The sequence below is a fragment of the Notamacropus eugenii genome, chromosome 2 (genome assembly GCF_028372415.1).
Source record: "Notamacropus eugenii isolate mMacEug1 chromosome 2, mMacEug1.pri_v2, whole genome shotgun sequence".
NCBI lineage: Eukaryota > Metazoa > Chordata > Mammalia > Diprotodontia > Macropodidae > Notamacropus > Notamacropus eugenii.
Window position 1 is genome coordinate 380045957 of NC_092873.1, and position 13873 is coordinate 380059829.

The following is a 13873-nucleotide window of genomic DNA, read 5'->3' on the forward strand; positions in this document are numbered from 1 at the left end:
GGAAGGAGGCCGAATTGCTCTTCCCAGGTGGGCGTGGCCTCTGTGTCCATCTTTGCTGTGGGCACGTGAGTAAGCTAGGTGGTGACCCGGGATTAGATACGCATGCGTCAGAGGTATAGTTGGGCCGCCTGCTTCGAAAAACTTTTGTGTGCATGCTGATCGGAGCGCCGCTCTTGGGTGGCAGTGAGGAGGGGGCGCTACAAGCTGCAGCTTTTACTCCAGTTCACCAATCTTTTAAAAATGCTTAAGTGTTTTACTTTAGCTTATTTCGTTGTTATTTAGTCCCGCCCAGCTCTTTGTGACCCAGTGGAGGGTTTTCTTAGCAAAAATACCTTACTGGTTTGCCATTTCCTTCTCCAGTGGATTAAGGCAAACAGAGGTTAAATGGCTTGCCTGTTTATTTTAATTATCTTGTATTTTGTACGTGTATTCAAATGTGAAAACGAGAGAGCATAAGAAAATAAAGAAAACGGGTGGAGGAGGAAAGTGCACCATTCTTGTCTGTCAATTCCTTCTGTGTACTCATGTCAGCGTTTACTAAGAGCCTATTGTGTTTAAAAAAAAAAAACTCATAAAAAAAATGCCACTGTGCTCCTGCCTGCAGAAGACACAAGTTGTAAACTTCACAGTGTTTCTGTTCTCAAGACCCTTACCTCCCATTGAAAGAATAGACCATATTCATGCGGACATGTAGCACAGGTAGGGAAGCCCTCCCCCAATTTCCTTCAGATTCTTCCTGGGTTATGGCTGCAACCATTATGGTAGATGAGGGTGGTTTCCCTAATCACCCTGTGGCTGTGCTGCTACAACTCGGTCTTCAGGAAATCCTGCTGGGGAAAGGGAGATGGGGTAAGACATGCTTTTACTCACTACTGCCCCTCCTGAGGCCCCACTGGTATGTTTCCCATTTAAACAAATCAAGATGACTTAACTCTTAATCATGAAACATTTACAAAATGACGTAAAGCAATAATGTTAATAACATAACTATCTGTCCATAAACCTGCCATACCCACAATGGATAGAGCCCATGGAGGAAAGTAGACACAAAATTATAGAAACTTAGCAGTGAAGCAGGTGAACAGGGAAGTAAACCTTTGTGCCTGGAACAACTGACAACTCTAGGCTACAGGTCTTAAGGTCCTTATGACTGAGTATGGGACCTGAACCTTTAAAAAGGGTCCTTGAATTTTCCCACAAATTTCAGTACCCCAGATCCCTAACCTGAAACACCACCCCGGCCCAGTCTTTCGTTCTCTGTTACTTCCAGGCCAGCCCAGGCTACCTGCCTCTCCTTAATCCCATCCAGATCTTCCCACAGTCTTTTTCTGTATAAAAATACAAATCCCATCCTCATCAAATGTGAAGATTCCTTAAGAATCTGACCCTCTTGTATTGGTATTACAAATACCAAAGACTCACTAGGAATCTAACCCACCAAAAAAATGTTACTTGGATTGAAAGAAGGCTTGAGTGGTCAAATTCTTTCAAGGCAGACCCCTGCCCTCAACCCTTGAATTTCAGGGTACCTAACATGCCAAACCGCAGCACTTACTCTCTTTATGGCCCAGTCTTGTCTAGGCCTCTCCTCTCCCCTGACAGACAAAAAAGCTGCTTCCTTGCTACTGTAGGCTATGTTGTTCATCTGTTCTATACTTAAGCCTGGAATCTGCAATGCTTTTCAGATCTACTCCCTTGGCTGAATGCTGAGGCAGCATTACACACTTTCAGTGAAAAGCATTTCCTGTAAGCCTAGTATGTATAACACTATTTAAGTCTGTTCTCTGGTTTTGAGTAGTTTCTCCTTCTTTAGCCATTGAGAGCAACAAAGGGCAAAGTAGCCAAACCTCCAAAGAGTCTCCCCACTTTCAAAATATGGATGGTACTAAAGACCAAGGCAGCCTTTCTCCAGTTATCTCCCAGGATCAGCTGGAGCTCCTTCTAATAAGATCAGCAACCTATATCACCAACAGCAGAACCTCTGCCTTATTAGTCAGCTGGAATCAGCTGGGATATTATCTGTTGACTTTCTGTCTTCTGGCTTGGAATGTCTCAGTTTCTGTAAACAGCTTATCCCATTGGCTTCTACCATCTAATTCCCCAGCTTCTCATTTGGCTTTTCAATCAACTTTCCCTTAGCAAATTAGGGACTCCACCTAGATAGTTATCCACCTCTGTATTAGATTGAGAAACACCAAGTTCACATTTGTCAGATGTGACATAGTCAAGGTTTTCAGAGTTCCCTGACTCATTTCCATAGAAGGAAAGTTCCATGTCTTTAAAGCAATCATATTTAAATTAGATGCTGGGAAACAATGGACTACGGCCTTCAGTCAGTAGTTTTGCCAACAAAAGGGGCAACTTTCAGTGGAGCCCTCTCAGAGCAATATATTTCTCTTGAGGCTGCTTTTCTGTTTCTTACTCAAATGTACTTTTCGTTCTTTCTTCAATAAGTTAAATGCCCACATGAGGAAAAGGGCAGTATTTACATATATGCAATATGTAATTATAATAACTAACATTTCTATCGCACTTTTTGAGTTCACAGAATTCTTCATAAAGATTATCTTAATCAGCAAGACAACCAAGTAGTACAGTTATTATTATATCCATTTTACAGATAAGAAAACTGAGTTTGAAAAAAAGTTGTTACATGTGTAAAGTCATACAACTGGAGTAGAATTTGAACCAAGGTCTTCCTTGCTGCAAATCCAGCATGCCACATATTGCTTATGCTGCTTATCACGTCAAGGGCGCCAGAATTTTTATGTGAAATTTGAGCAGGAAGGGTGTTTATGGAGCTTGACTGAGGGAAAGCTTCGTGGAGTAGGTGGTATTTGAGTTGAACTTTAAAGATCAATGAGACTTCAACAAACTTCTCTGCTTTGGTCCAGTATACCAACATCTTTCTATATGCACCCAAGCATCACCTTGGAGTCATCCTCAGCTTTTTCTTCTCACTGCAGTGCAGTGGTGGAAGGGGATAGTCTTAGTTAGTTAGATAGCTGCCAAGTCTTGAATTCTACTTCCACAGAATTTCTTTGGTCAATCAGTTCCCATCTCTCCATTCATATAGTCACTGCCCTAGTTCAGGATGCTTTCTCTGAAATATTGTAATAGCCTTTAAATTGGTCTGTGTGGGAAACAAAAGAAGGAGTTCTGTTTCCACAGGGTTAAAATTCCTCCCAGCTTTAAGTGATCGGAGTTGTGACCTAGCATGGTCAGGTAAAAGGTCAGAAACTTGTGTGCAGGTTTGACAAGTTTGTTAGGGGAAGCCTATTAGAGAGGAGAACATGAAGTCATGTGGCCAATAGAGGGTGTGGCGGGAAGTCCAAAATTTGGAACAATATAAAGGGCTTGCATTGGTCTGAACAAATTGTAGTCTTCCTGTACCCTTACTTGGGAGCTACCTGTTCATTGAGGGGGAGTAAACATAAAGATTAATAAAAGCTTTCCTGATTTCACAGGTATGGTTCTTTGTTTAAGGTGAACATGTTTCTCACAGTTGGGAGCTTATTGGTTGGGATCATTTCTCACAGTCTACCTACGTCAAGTCTCTTCCCTTGACAATCCATTCTCGACGCAACTGCCAAAATAATCTTGGGCCTGATCTGTTTAAAAACCTTTAGTGCTTCCTGTTCCGTCTGTGGTAAAATAAAAATTCCACAGGCTGGCATGTAAGACACTGCAAAATCTGACACCAACATAATGTAATAAGATTGGTTGATCAGGAAGCCTTTGATCAATTTAATGAGTTCTTCTCAATCAATTTGAAGAGATTACAGTATATTGATTTTGCTGCATCTCACATCACTCAGATTTCCCAACTATATCCTTTTTCTCCTCATAAGAAGAAATATCCTTTCTTCTTGACAAGACAGACCTCTCAGTATGCACCCATAACGTATTCTTTCCTGTCTTCTTCAACAGATTGCCCCCTCTATCACTCCCACTCTCTAGTCTTTAGTCTGTCTATCTCAACTGACTTTTTACCTGCTGCCATATTTCTCTCATTCTTAAAAAATCCTTACTTGATCCAACATTCACATTAGTAATTGTCACAGTTCAACTGCTTGAGAAAGTTATTTATACTAAATGCTTCCATATTCTCTCCTATCACATCTAAATCTTCTGCAATCTAGCTTCTAACCTCATCACTAAAACTGTTTTCTCTTTAGTTACTAATGTTCTCTTAACTGTCAAATATAATAGTCTTTTCTTAATCCTTAACCTTTTGGACCTCTCTGTAACTTTTGACACTATCAATCACCTTCTACTGGATACTCTCTCCTTTCTAAATTTTAGTGATATTGCTCTTTCCAGGTTTTTTTTTTTTCTAATCTATTCAACCCCTCACTCCTCAATCTCTTTTGCTAGATCTTCATCCAGACCACACCCACTAAATTTAGAGGTCCTCCAAGACTCTTCTCCTTTTATACTCTCATTTGGGGATCTCATCAGTTCTCATGGGCTCAGTTATCATCTCTCCACAGATGATTCCCAGATCCAATTTGCAGCTTTAATCTCTCTCTTGAGCTGTAGTCTCTGATCAATAGTCAATAAACATTTATTAAGTGCTTACTATGTGCCAAGTACTGTGCTAAGTGCTAGGGATACAAATACAAAACAAGAAAGATAGTCCCTGCCCTCAAGAATTTATAACAGGGGAAGACAATACACAAAAGAGCTGAAAAGTGGGGGTGGAGGTTCCCAGTGATGGGGTGCTTGGGTGCATGTGCTTGGGCCCAATTCTAAAATCAATCATTTTTCCCTAGCCTCAAAATACTATCTCAGGCAGTTTCTCCCCAGCCCAAGGACACAGCCTGCCCCAGCAACAATGTTATCTCCCTTCCCGATACAGCAGCCAGCTGCACCTAAAGAATTTATTAGTCTGAACCAATTATGTGCTGATTAAACCAGCTGTGCACTGGGCATGACATTTACTACTCATCAACCAACCCAGGTATCCTAGATTTAGACATACCTATACTCCCTTACATTTATCTTGTCTAACAAGATGTTGATGAGAGCAACCTGGTATTTCTGAGCCAGCCCTGACCATTAGTTGACTTAGTGATATTTCAGGCCTAAAACCACATCTCCAGGTAGCCCCACCTTGGGCTATTTCCCAGTGACTCTGGGTAAAATACCAGCACAGTAGATACCAAAATTGTATGTTCCTTTAAGAACTAACCACTCCTTAACCACTCCCTAATCCCACCCCAAAACACCTAGTTAGTATATTTGGCACATGTTTCACTATAGAATATCCTATATAAATTTTACCTATATGCCTCTAAAGTTGCAGGTTCCCTAAGAACTCTTGCCCTCTGAAAAACATAAGAAATCTTTACCTTAACCTCAACAATGCTTGAGTCTGTGAATTCTTCTTCAGGCAACTTGCCCCTGGTACTTGGGTCTTTGTGGGGTCTCACACCCCACTTCCAGTTCTGGATCTCTAGTTCTTGTATGCCTTCTGCCTTTCTGATTCCTTTTTTAGATCAGAGCCTAATGATCCTGAGGATGGATCAGTTCTAGCATTAGAGTTTATCTTGTGGGTAATCCAGAGTTTTCAGGTTCTTAACTTGTATAGTTCCCAAGAGATCCAGTGTCTGAGTTTGAGAGTTGGAACTAGCCAGCCAAAGGGAAATTTCTTCAATAATGTACAATTTGGCAAAGGAAGAACACTGAAGGGAGAGGCTGTACACCACAGCAAGAGGAAGTCTCAGCCCCATAATGGGGCTCCCATGGACCCACACACAGGTACTTCAATGAGGACAAGTGTCAACTGGGAGCTTTGTCACCTATTTCCCAGTATTGGGTCACAAGTACAGGGCAGAGTGAGAAGGAGACCTTCAATGTAGCATTGAATGGTATATGTAAAAGGAGGAAGTTCAGAAGCCAGCAGCAGCAGCAGTAGCAGAAGCAGAATAATGAGGACGTTACTCCCAGAATAGTTCTGTCACTTTGAACCAACAGATTCCTTTATTTGGCTGATTGAGCCCATTCTACTCTTGCTTGACCCAAATCTAGGTCAGGAACTTGCATCGCTCAGACCAGCGGGGCAGACATCAGACTTTGCCCTGGAGCACTGAAAACTTGAAGGTTTTTCCAGCCTGTCCCTGAGATCCTAGAATAATACAATACTCAATAAAGCAGCAACAGGACCTAAACAAACCTTCCCTCCAGAAGTACACAGAGCTCAGCCCGAATATTAAGTCCCTGGAAGACTGGACTAACCGAAAAAAAAAAAAAGAACCCCACTGTAATGAGCAATTATGCTGGCAGAGGTACTCAAAACACAAACGAAGAAGAGAATGATTCTAGAACTTCTATAAGCATTGCCCCAGAGAAAAACACAGCTTGAAGACAAACTCAAATAGAATTTTTGGAAATGATGAAGCTAGAGTTAAAAACTGTTTTTATAAATGGAATGAGAGTAGTTGAGGAAAAAAATGGAAAAGAAATGAGAGCTATGAAAGAAAGAATTGAAAAGGGAATTAACAGCTAGGCATAAGAAGTACAAAACCTTGCTCAAGCAACAAACTTCCTGAAAACTAGAATGGATGAAAAAAGAAGCCAAAGATTCCATGAGACAACAAGAAATATTAAAACAAAATCTAAAGGCTAAAAAAACCCAAAACCTGTAAAGTATCACATAATACAAACAACTGGCCTAGATAAAAGCAAGGAGAAAAAAATGAAGACTCATTGAACTATGTAAATGTCATAACCAAAATAGGAGCCTAGACATCATATTTCAAGAAATTTTAAAAGGAAACCACCCAGATCTCTTAAAACCAGACAGCAAAATGGAAATAGAAAGAAATCTGGTCATCTACTGGTCATCTCCTGAAAGAAACTCCCAAATGAAAACTCTCAGGATAGTGAGAGCCAAAATCCAGAACTTCCAGGTCAAAGAAGAAATCCTGCAAGAATTCAGAAGCAAAGAATTCAGTTACCCAGGAGCTACAGTCAAGATTTTACACTATTTAGGAGCCTACCACTGTGAAGGATCAGAGAACATGGAATATGATATTCCAGAAAGCAAAGGATATGCATTTACAGCCAAGAATAACTTACCCAGAAAAATTAAGTATACTCCTACAGGGGAGAAAATGAATCTTTTAATGATCCATTCCTGATAAACACAGGAGTTAAGAGAAATATGAAAATATAAACACAAATGAACAATTATAAGGGACTAAAAAAGGTATAAACTATTTAACTATGAGAAGAGGTTGCATGTGTGCCCTCTAAACCCTATTGTCATCAAAGTTCACAGAGGAAGCCTAATTAGACAAGGCCTGAGAGTGGATCCATTATGTTTTGATGACGGAAAGGGAAGGGAAGAGGAATATACTGAGGGTGGGGTGAGGGAAGGGAAAGGAAGGTTAAAGAAAATAATCTCACATAATCAGTGTACAAACAGATATCTGTACAAACAAGGAAGAGGAGATGGAGGGAGTGACTGACATGTGAATTTCACTCTGAACTGGTCAAAGGAGGGGAAAATGTACATATACCCACAGAGCTGAATACAGAAATACATGTCACTCAATAGAGAGATAGGAAGGAAAGAGGAGAAGGGAGAATTAGAAGGTAGATTATGGACAGGTTTAATTATAAACAAAACAAACTAATGATGCACAAAAATATACCTTTTTTTGAGATGGTAAAGAATGGGAATCTGAGGCAGGGGATCATCATTTAGTAATGGTAAAGTTATGGTATATAAATGTGATGGAATATGTAAGAAATGATAAGGAAATGATTTCAGAAAAACCTGGAAAGATTTGTATGAACTGATGCAGAGCGAAGTAAGCAGAGTCAGGAGAACAACTTATAGAATGACAAGAATATTATGAAGATAAACAACTTTGAAAGAATTAGAAACTCTGATCAACATAATGGATAATGATTCCAGAGGTCTAATAGTAAGACATGCTATCTACCTCCTAAGAGAGGTGAAGAATGCACTTAGAAGTTTTATTTTTTTAATATGGCAAGTGAAAAACTTTGTTTTGCTTAATTATATTTGTTAATAACAGTGGATTTGTTTTTCTTTTGTTCCTGTTTGGGGGGAAGGATGGAATGGAGGGAAAGTGGATTTTTGCAACTGAAAAATAAATATAATTATTATAAAGAACTTTAAGAAAGAAACTGAACAAGTAGCAGCATTAAACATATGTTTGCAAATGGCAGAACATCTAAATTCATAAAGGAAAAATAAACTGACTTGCAATAGACTGAGATAACAAAATAGTAGGAGACCTTACTGGTTCTTTTTCAGAGATCAACAAATCGAACAGAATGATAAACAAAAAGGAAAATATAGAACTGCATAAACTGTTGGGGAAATTAGAATCAAAAGACTAAATAATGCCACCAAAGCATATACATATTTTTCAGTACTACTTTTTACACAGTAGAACATGTATTAGGACACAGATAACTTCCAAATATATGTAAGGAAGCAGAAATACTAAATGTATCCTTTACAGATTATCATACAATAAAAACACAAATAACACAAGCAAAATACATAGATCTAAATGTAACTTTATTGATGAAATCCTCAATAATGAGTGGGACAAAGAACAAATCACAAAAAAAATTAATAACTATGAAAGACAATGATAATATACCAAAATATCTGTAACACAGCAGAGGAAAAATTATATCCCTAAAAATATACATTGACAAAATAGAAAAAGAAGGACTAATTAACTCAATATGCAGTTAGAATTTAGAAAGCAAACATACCCAAAATATGCACAAAAGAAATCTTGAAAATTAAAGAAGAAATAAATAAATTAGAAACCAAAAAAACTAAAGCAGTGATCAAACTAAAAGTTGATTCTTTGAAAGGACTAGCAAAGTTGACAAAATCTTTAGTCAAAGTAATTAAGAAAAAAAGGAGGAAAATAAAATTTTTAAAAATGATCAAGGTGAAATGACAACAAAACTTGTTTAAATTAAAAAAAATCAGAATCTACTATAGATAGATACAGGCCAAGAAAATGGAATTCAAGAGAGGATTATCTACCAAATATACAGGATCTAAATTAATAGAACACCAAACTAAATTTTTAAAGTATCCAGTCTCAGAAAAAAAAGGGACTACTAAAGGGGGAGGGGAGGAGAACCTTGTGGTCCAGATGGATTTCTGGGAGATTTTCATTAAATTTTAGAGGAGAATTAATACCTATGCTACACACAAAAAAAGAAAGCACTCCACTAAATTCCTTTTAAGAGACAAATATATCATGGATACCTAATTTAAGGAAGGACAAAGCAAAGAAGGAAAAGTATATATCGATAATATTGTTGTTGTTCAGTTATGTCCAACCCTTTGTAACACCATTTGGGGTTTTCTTAGCAAAGAGATGGAAGTGGTTTGCTATTTCCTTCTCTGGCTTGTTTTACAAATAAAGAAACTGAGGCAAAGAAGGTTAAGTGACTTGTCCAAGGTCACACAGCTAGTAAGTGTCTGAGGCCAGATTTGAATTCTTCAAGATGAGTCTTCCTGATTTCTGGCCTGGTACTCTATCCACTGTGCAACTTAGTGGCCTGCAAAAATATTAGTGAATATAAATTAAAAGGCTTTAAATAGACTGCAACAATCCATCCAAAAAATCATTGAATTCATAGAAGGGATGCAAGAATGGTTCAACATTAGGAAAATAATGAATGTAATTAATCATATTAAAAAAGGAAAAAATCCCCTAAACCACATGATTCTATTAATAGATGCAGAAACAGCTTATAACAAAGTACAATGTTAATTTATGCTAAAAAAAAAAAAACTCCTATGAAACATAGGCATAAAAGGAATTTTTAAAAATATGATAAATTGTCTATCTAAAACTAAAAGATAGCATAATGCCGCCCCTCCTATAAGTCTCTATGGACTAATGAGATAGCATCCTGGAAAAGAGAACTCTATTGTTTTCTTGGAGATCTATTGGAGCTCTATTGGAGCTACCCTAGATTTGGTGGAGAAGGGATGGAATCTTGCTTTAGTGTGAAGTTTGGTGCACCAGGAGGAGCCGAGCTTCGAAGCAGCAAGGCCAGCTGCAACTATGTAAATAGGGAAACAAGAAAAAGACTAACAGAGTAGAAAACAACCCAGAGATTACACTGGTAGGAACATACCTTGAGAAGTCACGGACAAAAAGAAAAGCTTCATGTACACAAAAATATTTCTAGCAACTCTTTTTGTTGTAGCAAAGAATTGGAAACAAAGTATATGCTCATCATTTGGGGAATGAATAAACAAATTGTGTTACATGAATGCAATATGAATATTAGTGTGCTATAAGAAAAAAAATGAATACAGAGGATAAAAAACATAGAAACTGATGCAAAGTAAAGTAGTTAGAGTTAGGAAAACAATATACATGGCTACAACAAAGAGTATGAAAAACAAAAACCAAAATGATTGAAACTACATGTTTCAAACAAAGATCAAGCTTAGATCTAAAGGAGATATTTGAGAAATAACCTCCCTTTGTTCCTTTGCAGAGGTGGGGCTCTATGAGTGTGGTATATTGAATATAATTTCAGAGTTTTCAGATGTCTTGATTGGTTTTGCTAATCACAGGTTCTTAGAAGGAATAAAACTAGTTCTTTAAAATGAAGTTTATAACAGGATGATGGAACATGCTTAGAAATGAATACCAGCTATAACCAGTTAAAGAGGTAAAAAATAGAAATATTTCACTTTGTGATCAACCATCACAGATCTACATCTCTTTGACAACCAATCCCCTTCCCCTTTGTCTAGTCTTACTTTCTCTGTATCCCCAGGGGTGGAAGATAGGGCTGGAAATCTGTATCTCTTGACTGTTTTTCACTACCACATCAGCTCCCACTCGATGTAGGCCAGAAGTGTCAAACCCACATCCAGTAACACTCCCCAAATATGGCACTCATCAGATTGAAATGCAGTTAGAAAATATTAGACAAAATAAATAAAAACACAGTTTTGTTGTTTAATTGTTTTTCAGTCATGCCCAATTCTTCATGAGCCCCTTTGGGATTTTTGTGACAAAGATACTGGAATGGTTTGCCATTTTCTTCTCCAGCCCATTTTACCAATGAGGAAACTGAGGCAAACAGGGTTAAATGACTTGCCCAGGGTCACACAGCTAGTGTCTGAGACCAGATTTAAACTCAAGCCTTCTTGACTCCAGGCCCATTGCTCTATCCCCTGTGCCATCTAACTGCCCTCAAAACACAATAGAACATAGATAATGTTACTATATGGTTTTCTAAGTCAATATGTGGTTGCACAATTTAATGTCCTCCCAGCCCTGCTCTATATTCTTTATGGATTCTGTCACTCCATAGTCCCTGAGTGGCTGGGTGTTAGTGCTGTATGTACCCTTTCTCTGCTAAGCATGTGTTCTTCTCTTTTTTTAGTAGGCTTTGTGGTCCAAGCCTAATTCCAATCCATGGAATATTTCCTTACCTCAGGGGATGAGTAGATCCAAATCCCAGAAGTCTACGCAGATTCAACTATTCTTCCCAAAAAGCAAATGAATAAATTCCTTCATAAAATACATTCTCCACGCTCCCCCAAGAGCCCCAAACTGTTAAGAGTAAGTATAAATGTGTCCCTTGACTTTGGCAATGCTAACTCTGAGATATGCAGAAACAATGCTTAAGGGGTACTGAACTGGGACAGTTAATTTGCAGCACAATATTTCTATAAGATACCAGGTTATGATCTAAGCTCTAGTTTCTCTAGTTCATTTCCACTTCAACAGATGAGCAGTTTTTAGTGTACAGTCTTATGTGTCTCAGAGACATCTCAAACTCAACATATCTAAAAGCAGAACTCCTTATCTTTTCCCCTAAACCCAGTCCTCTACCAAGTTTCCCTGTTTCTAATGAGGGTACTACCATTCTTCTATTTTTCTAGGTTTTTAACATTATTCCCTACTCTTCGCTCTCCATCACCTCATATATTCATCGGTTGCCAAATATTGCCATTTCTTACTCCACAGCATCTCTCAAATCCATCCCCTTCTCTCTATTAATACAACTACCACCTTAGTTCAGGTGCCAATCACTTTTACCTCGGCTATTCCACTGTCTTCTTTATTTGGGGCCCTTCAGTCTTCTTCATGTCCCTTCAGGTGCTTGGCTTCCCATTTTGAGAGAGAAGATGGGAGATGCTAACTCCAGATCAGATTGCTGAAGTAAAAGAATCTAGAGAGAAGTCTATATGAGAGGAGTTGGCAATCTCCACCGTGTCCCTATCCTCATTTGCTATACTAGAGACTTAGGGAAGTTTCCCCTATATGAGATCTGAGACTCTCTTAATTAAGCTGAGTTACTTTGCTCCCAGTGGGAGAGCTCCTTCACTGTATTGTCTGGCACATATTCTTCTCTATATACTTTCTGTGACTCCTATTTTACTACCAATTTGGATGGAAGGGTTTCTTTGCTAGTTGTTATGTATGTCCATTGTGGAGCTAGTATTCAGTGGGATGGGAGTCAAGCCTTGGATATAAAGCTTGGGGTCTTGCTTCCTTTATGAATGAAACAGCAATCAGAAGTTAGCTTGAAGCAAAAAATTATATCCCTTAGACTAGCAGTATTTAAGGGAGCAGAGCGATATTATTTTAGTTCAGTAGCCATTCTCTCTGAGGAGAGCAGAGTAACCTCTGGACCCAAACTCCTTCCTTTCCCTTTTGATGGGAATTAAAATCTCCCCTGGAGAAGGGTAGGAGTAGAAGAAGCTGGATATATCTATTCTGCCTCCCTTCAAGCCACACAATGATATCCCCATGCTTGTGAAGAGGACCATGACATAAAGATGATGACATGACTTGCACTTGACTTTGATTTGAGTGAGGGAGGGCTGTACAAGATCACCAGCCTCACTTTCTCCTCCAGAGCCCATGGACATGTGGGGAATAGCCCTGACACATGACCATTGACCATTCTATTTGACTAGTTCTGTTGCCTCTCTATGTTTACTGTAGTCATCTGCTGGCTGTTTTCTCATTCTTCTTCACTTCAAATGTTTCTTTGTATTTTTAAGGTTATTTTAAAGTTCATTTACCTCTATATTCATGTGCAAAATGTGGTGACTTCACTATCCAGTAAAAAGAGTTTGTTATAAACATCTTTGCAGATCTTTCCCATCTTTTGTCTGTTATCCTCCCTCCAGTCTCACTCTCAAATTCTCAGGATGAAGATATTTAGTCTATCCATAGTTACAATAAAAGGTAGCTTGGTATAATAGATAGAGAACTGGTCTAAGAGTCAAGAAGACCTGAGTTCAAGTCCTGACCGTGTGACCCTAGGTGTGTGACCTCTTAATGCTCTAGGCAATTCTCAAAGACCATATAGAGAAGATGCCAAGGTACATTGACAGAGGGAGATTCCCCATCTGAGAGTTCTCTATAGCAATAAAATTCCAGATCCTGTCCTTCCCTCTATGATTATTCCAAAAAAATTGGCCTACCTTTCCATACAGGGAAAAATCAAGTGGATATATATAGAAATACCTGTTCCTTACATAGGCATAGCAAGAAGGACAGGTATGAAGGCATTAATGCCTAGGAGGCCTTTTGAATCCCCAGCTCCTAGTGCTCTGGCCTAGGTTCTTCCCAGTGTTTCAAATGTCAATCTAGTGTTTAAAATGTAAACTCATTCCCATACAATATTTCATAAATTTGTCATAAATTGATTCATTTGCCTCCACCCAGAGTTTAAACTCTGGGAAAATACTCAATATATGCTTCATTTTCCCTTTAGATTTTTATCTCCCTTCACATGACTCAAAAGGAAAATACTCTTGTTAAAAATTAGCAAAAATTTATTGCATGAAATTAGAATTAAATGATACAGCATT